At 53.2% G+C, this 9,008-nt stretch overlaps 1 long non-coding RNA gene across 1 annotated transcript; it reads right to left on the bottom strand.

Moving 5' to 3' along the window:
* Window positions 1–1,204: 1,204 nt before the first annotated feature.
* On the bottom strand, window positions 1,205–4,150 carry LOC129631417 (uncharacterized). The gene is made up of 3 exons (XR_008704030.1): window positions 3,516–4,150; window positions 2,423–2,544; window positions 1,205–2,280 (listed from the first exon to the last, which is right to left on the bottom strand). It is a non-coding gene; the product is annotated as an uncharacterized LOC129631417 (long non-coding RNA).
* Between the last annotated feature and the right edge of the window lie 4,858 nt (window positions 4,151–9,008).

The raw sequence follows: 9,008 nt of genomic DNA on the forward strand, positions 1-9,008 counted from the left end.
ATCTGGGCCCACGCCAGGCCTCAGTGGTTTGCAAGGAAAACCAGCCTACAGAATCACGGTGATTTGCCCGATGGCCTCAGATGCAATTTTCTTCAATGACTCTGCATCGACCCGCTCTTCGACGGCTGTCTGCCCAGATGTGGTCCCTCAGCTGTGGCCGCCTGTCCTTCCCCGAGCTGGTGCAGCACGGGCGCTTCTTTTCTCTCAATGGTGATGATGGGTGGTGGGGGGAGGGGTCTACCCTGGAAAAGCCCTTGAACCCAACCTTCGTCAGGCCTGGCTAATAGAGCACATTAGAAGCATCCAGGGAGAAGGCAATGGCACCCCACTCCAGTACTCTTGCCTTGAGAATCCCAGGGACGGGGGAGCCTGGTGGGCTGCCGTCTATGGGGTCGCAAAGAGTCGGACAAAACTGAAGTGACTTAGCAACAGCAGCAGCAGAAGCATCCAGAGAGTCCCACAAGCTGGCGATGCCTAAGGCAATGCCCAGAAATCTGGATTCAGATGGTTTGAGTTGGGTGCAGGAAGTGGTATTTTAAAATACCCCCCCACCAAGAATTCATAATGAGGAGGTGGGGGGTAAGTATCATGGCTGGTTCTAACTTGTGGGCATCAGAGCCACCTGGGAGGGGGTCAAAGATAAACCTTCCTACGCCCTGGCCAGCTCCGATTCAGAAGGTCTGGGGTGGGTCCTGGGAATCCGTCTTTCACGGAAGCTTCCTATGGGGACTCAGGAGCAACGTTGAGGAAACGCAGCTGTAGCCTGGCGCTCCTTCCGGCACTGCAAGGGTCCCTAGGACACAGTCTGCTTCCAGCTTCCCTGTTTTCACCCTCGGCTTCCCTCTCCCAGAGCCTCTCCCCACATCCTTAGATGTGAAGTCCCCGACAGCACCACCAGCTCCAGGGAAATGGCCTCTGGCCACCCCCCCAGACCTACCAAATCAGAAACTTGGGGTGGGAGGCGGCAATCTTTTCAGAAGCTCCCCGGCCCGCCCTGAAGCAGGCTTCAGTTGAAGAACCACCGAGAACAAGAAGGTGGCTTGGGGTCAGAGGGTCACTACCTGAGACTACTCTCCCATCCGGGGCTGGGGCTGTGCGGGGGTGGGGCGGAATAAGGTATTTACCTTGAGCCCCAAATTTAAATGGATGACAAAAGACATGAATTTTTTTAAAAAACCCGATGGACAAAATATCAAATTTCAAGTAAGGACAGAATCTGGTCCTGAATTGGCACAACACTTGCTCACTTGCTACACCCTCATCTTGGCCCCAATTCTAATAAAACTTTATTTATAAAAACAGGCCAGACAGCAGGCAGGAGTTGGCCAGGGTGGTTTTCTTTCTTGTTTGTTTTATTCTGATTTTTAATATTATACTAAAATATGAACTTATCTTGATTACCAAGATTTTTGGCACTCCCTTAAATTTGTACCCACTCCCGTGGCTGCCCCATGCACTCTGGGGAACCTGGCCCCCAGCCTGAGATGCTCCTGAGTCCTGGCGCCCGAGTCCCCAGGTGCTGGGAGTCCTGTAGCCCTGGCGGCTGCCCCTCCCTCGGCGGGCCTGTATGTTTGCAGTGAACATTCCCGAGCACATTGCTGCTGACGGGGCAAAGCCTGTGCCAGGGCTATATGCATCAAAGTCTTTTCAACTTTAATGGTGTATGACATTTTTGAGACAAAATACGGGTCAGCTAATCATATTTTAATAGCTCTACCTTTATAAGCAGCCTGCCTTGGAGTGCACACAGTAATATTTTAATTTCTCAGCTCTGATGAGCACTCTTCTAACCAGGTATTCAGTTTCTGCATTTATAAATCTCACTCCCAGATGTCGGATGCCAGGGAACTCTACAGAACAACCATACAAATATAATATTTAATATTGGATGTCAGTTTGCGTGTTCCACTCAATTTCCTGGAAAGAGCTCGAAACTCCACTTATTTTGGGTGGAATATCCAATCAGTTCCACACTCCAAGACCCGGCCGGACTGCCATGTAATACCGCATAACTAAATTCTCTAATTTCTGAGAGACAAATTTGGAGCAGATGTAGGAAAAGGGTGTCATTTGTTTCCAAATGCAACAGTTATCAGGCCGGACAACTGGGAGGGATAATTAGCAAGGGGCCAAGTTTGTGAGCCGATCTCCCAAACCAGGAGACTTACGGGCACACCCCAGCCCCTAGGAAGACACACAGGGTGGGGAACTCAGCACCACGTATCAGCACAGGGGAGAAGGCTAAACTGGACTCGTGGGTCTGGAGCATCTGACGCGGAACTGAAAAATAAAGAATGGGACGCCAGGGAGGGAAGGTGAAGGGCATGTAACCCCAGCCTTGTTTTAAGCAGGAGTCCTCTGCCACTCAGGGCATCTACGGTTACCCAGCAACCCACCCCGGCTGGGACCCAGGCTTGCTCACCTCCTCAGCCCAGCTCACTCTTGGTTTGGGGGGTCGTTCGGTCCTTCGGGACTCAAAGGGGGCTGGCTCTGTTCTTAGTGATGCCTTTCAGTGACTTTGACAGATGCCGTCAGCTGAGGACTCTGGGGGTGCAAAAGCCACATGAGAATGATGCCACAGGCAGCCCCTGGGGACCCAGACCAACCTCGGTGCCTGGCCAAGGGACCGCCGGCAGCATCTTTCCGGGGGCTCCCCCTCTCTGCCTCATCAGCTGGCCCATCCCTCAGTTTCCTCATCCAGAGAAGGGATGCGTGATCCCAGGAGGAGGCCTCCGATGATGTCAATTGGGTGGAGGAAATTACGAAACAAGGTACTTCGAGCCTCCCAGCGGGAAATTGGGGTAAATTCCTGACATCTGGTACTGCGTGCTATTCTTGGTCGAGGCATAATTGAGGCAAGGTGGCAAATGGTGTAAAACAGGCCCTCCTGGGGGACCTAGCAGGCTGCTAGTGACTAGATGGTGGGGGGGGTGGTCTCCAGCCAGCCCCCACTTCCTGGGCCCCCTCTGAGCCTCAGTTTCTCCTTCCAGGAGGAGCAAGCTGGATGTGGCAGCTGCAGACACCTGCTGGCTTTCAGGAGATTCCTCTCTGCTCCACCCCAGGTGAGGACGGGGGACACAGAAAAAAGGCCCCTCGTCATTTTCTTGCCAGGAGAGAAAGGAAGGTGAGTCGTCCACAAGCTTGGCCCCAAGTGGAGCTTAAGGAGTCGCAGCTGGGAGGCCATATGGGGAAGTGCGTGGGTGGCTCGGCCTTTCCTGCCTCTCACTCTCGGTCGGGCCAAATTCAGGAGAGTCCTCCCTTTCCCCCTGCCAGAGTATCGGCTCACCACCCCCTCCTTTCTGCCTGCCCCTTCCCTCCCTCCAGACAGCAGGCAGCCCAGCTCCGTGGCAGGGCAGCAAGCCTCGCTGTGGGAAGGGGACCGCCTCGGGTCTCCCCGGTGTCTGGGGGGTCTGCTGCTAATTGGATTGTAAAAGATGATCCCTCTGCACAGCTGTCTGCGAGCCGGGCCCCAGTGACACAGGGTAAATTAAATGCAGACAGCGGGGCGGGGTTACCTGCTGAAGCTCTGTGCCGGACTCAGACCCCAGAAGTCAGAGAGGATAGTGGCACTGAGATGGGAGAGGAGCTGAAGCAAGGAGGAGCCTCACCGAGTGCTCCATCGGGCGCTGAGGCGGCCCCTTCCCTGCAGGCCTGCTCACAGCCCCTGGCCCTGAGGCATCTGGAAATCAAAGCGTCCTGACCCTCTTTACCACAATGCTCCGTGGGGCTGCTGGGCAGCTGAGCTGAGGGTGCCCTGGGCCTGCTGGCCCATGAGGGCCCCCCCTTGCAGAGTGGAGCCCATGGCCAGGTCCTGCTGCCCATCATGGACTCTCTCACTCAGTCATTCAAGCATCACTTATCCACTCAGAATATCCAGCAGTCTGTCTCTAAGCTGAGCACTAGGAATACAGAGATGGTGTGGACAAGGCGGCAGCTCTCCTCCCACGTTTGCCACCCCATCGCCCACTCCCTGCAAAGTAATAGAACTGAGTTCAGCTGGCACATGTTCACCCACAATGAAAGCTACATCTTCCAGCCTCCCTTGCAGCTAGACATGGCCATGTGATTACACTCTGGCCAATCAGATGAAGCAGAGTGTGGCGGCCCTTCCTTTAAACAACACAGTTGATCCTGGCTTTCTGCCCTTCCCTCTCAGAGATCTTCCTTCCTGCTGACTGGGATGGAGATGTGAGGGCTGGTGCTGAAGTGGCCACCCTGAGCAAGGTGGCTCTGGACAAAGAGGACCTATGTGGTAGGTTAATCAACCTCATCCTGAGGTCATTATGAAGGAGCAGACCAGCCCTGACCTGCCTGACTCCAAACTTAGGTGTGGGGAAAAAAAAAAAAAAAAGCAAAACTGCCTTCTTTAAGCAACGGTTACTTTGGGTTTCTATTGTTTCCAGCTAAAGATAATTAAAACCCACACAAGCGATGACACTGCAGCAGGAGCATACAGCCTTGGCCACACAGAGGGGCCACGTGGCCCAATCTCGGGCATTAGGGGCGGCTGCGCATGGCTGCAACCTGCAGGGCGTGTTGACTGGGAGAGGCAGGTTGGCGGGGTTCAGTGGAGGCATTTCAGGAAGAAGGAAGTCCAGAGGGAGCTTAGTGTGTCTGGGGAGGCACTGGGTCCTTCAAGGAGGTGGGGACCCCCTGCCCTGAAGATAATTAAAACCTACACAATGAATTGCAGGTAAGGCCTTAAAAGAACTCGTCCTTGATTCAAAGGGAGACACTCACTACTTATAACAAATGCAAGGTCATTTGCCCCCAAGGTTGAAACGTTGCCGGCTGATTTAAAGACTAGCAAGCACCTGATGGGAGGCGCGTGTAGACCTGCACAACGTTTGATCATCCAGGAGTGGCTTCTCAGCTGGCTTCTTGACTCAGGACTCGATGACCTGCTGTCTGTGGTCCACGTGTCCCTTGGCCAAATGGCCAGTGCCCCCCTCCTTAGGTTCACTCATGGTCCTCTTCTCTCTTCAATGCCAGCAAGTCCCCAGTGGGCTGGGGGACGGGAGGGGAGGAGCCGGAACAAAGCCACCCCATTTCCAGGCTCAGGGAAACTGTTCCAGACCACACACCAGAAAGGCCATTTGAGGGGTGGACTCCATCCCTGCTGTCCTTGTCACTGTGGTCACCCCCGTGCCCAGCTCTGTCCCAGGACACTCCTAGGCATTCTGAGAAGAGAGCCTAGAATAGCCTGGAACATGGACGCAGGAAGGAACGTTGGGGGAGGGGACATAGGGCTGACTTGTGGGGCAGAGCATGCTCCTGTCTTCTTGCAGGACGGTGGTCATCGTCTGTGTGTGCAGGCAGGTCCATTCTGCTCTCGTCCTCAGCCTCTGGAGTGTGATCTATACAAAAACCTGGGCCAGGCTGCTGTCTCTGCTGGGCGCCAAGGGTGGCTGTCGTCTTTGTTTGCAGACGAGAAGCTGTCCCATAGCTAGTACACCAGAGGCGGGTGCAGCCCCGCACTGCCTGACTCCCACACTCATTCCCACTGGGCTGGAATTCCATGTGGCTCTGAGACTTCGAGGAGGACGAGGATGGCCAGTGTGTCCTGAGCACCTGGGGTGCTGCTGGGCCACCAGCCTCACATGGGGGCAAGCGGAAAGGGCCATGTCTTCTGCCTCCTATCAGGGCTTCCCCAGACACAGTAATAATGAGAGCCAATTTGCTATTCTCAGAACCAGATTTGACCAAACACAGGGATAGGCCAGCTGCTACATGGAATGTGGTCCCGAGTGAGCAGGTAACAGAGATGTGCCATTCAGAATGGCTATGAGATGCTGCCCAGCATGTGGGTACCAGCCTGCCTGGTGGCATCAGCAGAGAGTGCCCCTGTCTCCTTGCAGGACACTCAGATAGAACAGAAGCTAGCCTCCATTTCAAGCCTCGCTGTTTCCCCATCACACGTTCTGGTTATCGCCAGACAAGTTCCGCACTTGTAAGACCAGCACAGACAGTCACTCAACCCAAGATGCTTAAGGAAGCCCCCCAGGATCAACGTGGTCACCCCATCCTGCTGTCCTGAGGGTCATCCAGTTCAGCAGACACTGGCCCAGTACCTCCTGCTCCCAGCACTGGGGATGCCAAGAGGCTTCAAGGTGACCACTGCCCTCTCAGCCATCCTTGGTCAGAGGGTGTCCAGCCACGTCCGACGGGATGATGGGCGTGGTGTGCAGGACGGTCCACGGGCGTCCACCCGGGAACTCCGTGGTAAAGATGTGACTCAGGAAACAGGAGTGAGCGGCCACGCTCAGGCCACCTCGGATGCCTTCTTCTCCGTGGATCATTGAATTACATGCATATTTCAGTGAAGAGGATTATCTCCTTGCTGGTTTTGGAAGATGTATTTAGGGGAGGTATTTCAATTCTGTTGTCATTTAAAACTAAAAATCAAAACATCATTTTTGATGTCCAGGGTTCTTTCTTCCGCCGAAATACACACTGTGGTGTGTTACAATCATGTCTCCACCATTTGTGCCTTAGATGTACTTGTAGGTATGTTTATTTGGTTTTTGACCGCGTTTTTCTCTTAGAAATCAGGATCGCATGTCTAATCTCAAAGGGTAGATAATCCTCACTGGGATGTGAATTTGGCAAACATTCCAATTGGTTTAACATCAACAAATGGCTTCTCGGGGAGGGTGGGTGGTGTGAGGGCGATTCAAAATTTTGTATTTTGCAAAAGGCAGTTGTTGTTTTTTTTTCTTGTATCCCCTGTATTGCTAGGAACAAACTATTTTCTTATTTGAAAAAAAAAAAAAACCCACCCTGCCCTTTTATGGGAAAACGAGTTCAGCACTGTGTTTATTATTCCACATGAAAGCGGTTTTGCCTTCATCTGTGGCTGCCTGATTACAAAGACAAGATCTTTAATTAAAATTGGTTTGGTTATGTGTATTTCTTTCAAAGAAAACCATCGAAATAGCATTTGTGACTCATTACCTTCTTAACAAGGATGCTGTTCTATTTGCCTATTGCTGTTCTATCGCCCGTTTTCAATATAGACACTGACCTTGAAAGATGGGGTATGTGCCAACAAGGAGCTCCGTGTGCACCCTTAAGTCGTCTTTCTGGGTCTGTGACTTTGACCCAGGGGGTGGGTTTGGTCTGACAGTATTTCGAGGGCACATAAACCTCTGCAGCTTGACTGAATTCAGGAAGGCCTGGTGGGCGGGCAGGCGGGGGCTTCTGCAAACCAGCAGCATCCTTCGGGAAGGTCCTGGGCTGATTCTTTGGGAACGCCCGGCTCGGCTGTGCTGGGAGGCCAAGGAAGAAGGCAGGGGCTGACTTTCTCATCAGCCCCACATGCCCAGGGTGGGTTTGAGATCACATGGCTTTCGGGAACTGTTTCCAGCCGAGGAACAAGATTGCCTCGATCCGAAAGGCTGTCTAACATGTTAGTGAAATTAGTGCTTAGCAATATTTTTGAGAATTCTGTGGTTTGGGCATTTTATGTTTTTTCCTCTGCCAAAACAAGCTTGCTAACTTCTTTGCCTCTCTGTTTGCTGCAGAGAGGAGCAAAGGGGCTCTAAATCACTTGCACATTTCATGTTGACAGCGTCCCACGCTAGCACGACGGATGGGAAGGGAGGCTCCAGCTTGGCTTTTAATACCGGGTGACCCAGGCTCACCCACTCACAGGCGCTCCCCACCTGATCTCAGTGGCAGCTGCTCTTCCACCCTCTACTCCGTGGACTCGGTGCGCTTAAAAGTTGTACAGGGTGAATGGGAGTCTTTGGCTTTTCCGAGTGAGCCTCCTTGCCTAGGCAGGACAAGCTGCCTTCCAATTCCTCGGGCAGGTGATGACAACCAGAGCTAACTGACACTTAGTGAGCACATACTGTGCACCAGGTCCTTGTCTAAATGCTCTCTGTTCCCTGATGGGTTTGACTGTCCTAATAACCCCAATCCAGGTTGCTGGGATTAAATCCCAGTTCTGCTGAGCTGTGTGACTCTGGGCAAATACTTAACCTCTCTGTGCCTCAGAAGGATCCATGGAGAAAGTAGCACGACCAGAAGGGATTAAATCTGCAGTGCTCTTAAGAGGATAGCACCCTCCTCAGCATGCTTGCTGGCTTTCCTGGTGACTCAGTGGGAAAGAATCTGCCTGCCAATATAGGAGACGCAGGTTCGATCCCTGGGTCGGGAAGATTCCCTGGAGGAGGAAATGGCAGCCCCCTCCAGCACTCCAGTATTCTTGCCTGGGAAATCCCATGGACAGAGGAGCCTGGCAGGCTGCAGTCCATAAGGTCGAAAAAGAGTCGGATGTGACTTAGCGACTAAACAACAAATAAACCGTTCTAGTGCCCACAGCCAAGTGCTTCCCGAAGGCACACAGCAAACTCTCAGCAGGACTGGGGCCAGACTTGTGATCACTAGACTACAGTGCCTATGACAGAAGCAGCAGCTGCAAAATGCCATCGCTGTCTTCAGGGTATTTGCACAAAAGGACTTGGTACACAAACGCTTGTTCACTGGCTGCCATGGGGGGTGGGCAGCTTTACGCTTGGGCATGAAGACAGAGCCTCCAGGAGGGTGAGACTGACGTCTGTGAGGGGGGAAGATTTAAAGGCACAGTGTTTACAGTCCCCTGCCCCACCTTTTGGAGCAGACAGAGAGCTTTGTTTGGCTGCCCAGTTCCCGGGCTGGCGGGTAGACAGCAGGCAAGGGCAGTGAGGAATCCGGAAGCAGGACAGAGAGGCAGCAGTGCGACCAGCAGTGGCTGTACCCAGACACACATCCCTCAGTGGGGCTGGAGACGTGAGCAGAGCTGGAGTACTACGCAGCTGTCACAGGGGGCTGTCACAGACCAGCGTGAAAATGGTGCCAAGATTATCATCAGTACCAGTTCAGTCGCTCAGTCATGTCCGACTCTTTGTGACCCCATGAACTGCAGCACATGAGGCCTCCCTGTCCATCACCAGCTCCCAGAGTCCACCCAAACCCATGTCCATTGATGGGTGATGCCATCCAACCATCTCATCCTCTGTTGTCCC

This window comes from Bubalus kerabau, chromosome 17 (assembly GCF_029407905.1).
Source record: "Bubalus kerabau isolate K-KA32 ecotype Philippines breed swamp buffalo chromosome 17, PCC_UOA_SB_1v2, whole genome shotgun sequence".
Taxonomy (NCBI): Eukaryota; Metazoa; Chordata; class Mammalia; order Artiodactyla; family Bovidae; genus Bubalus; species Bubalus kerabau.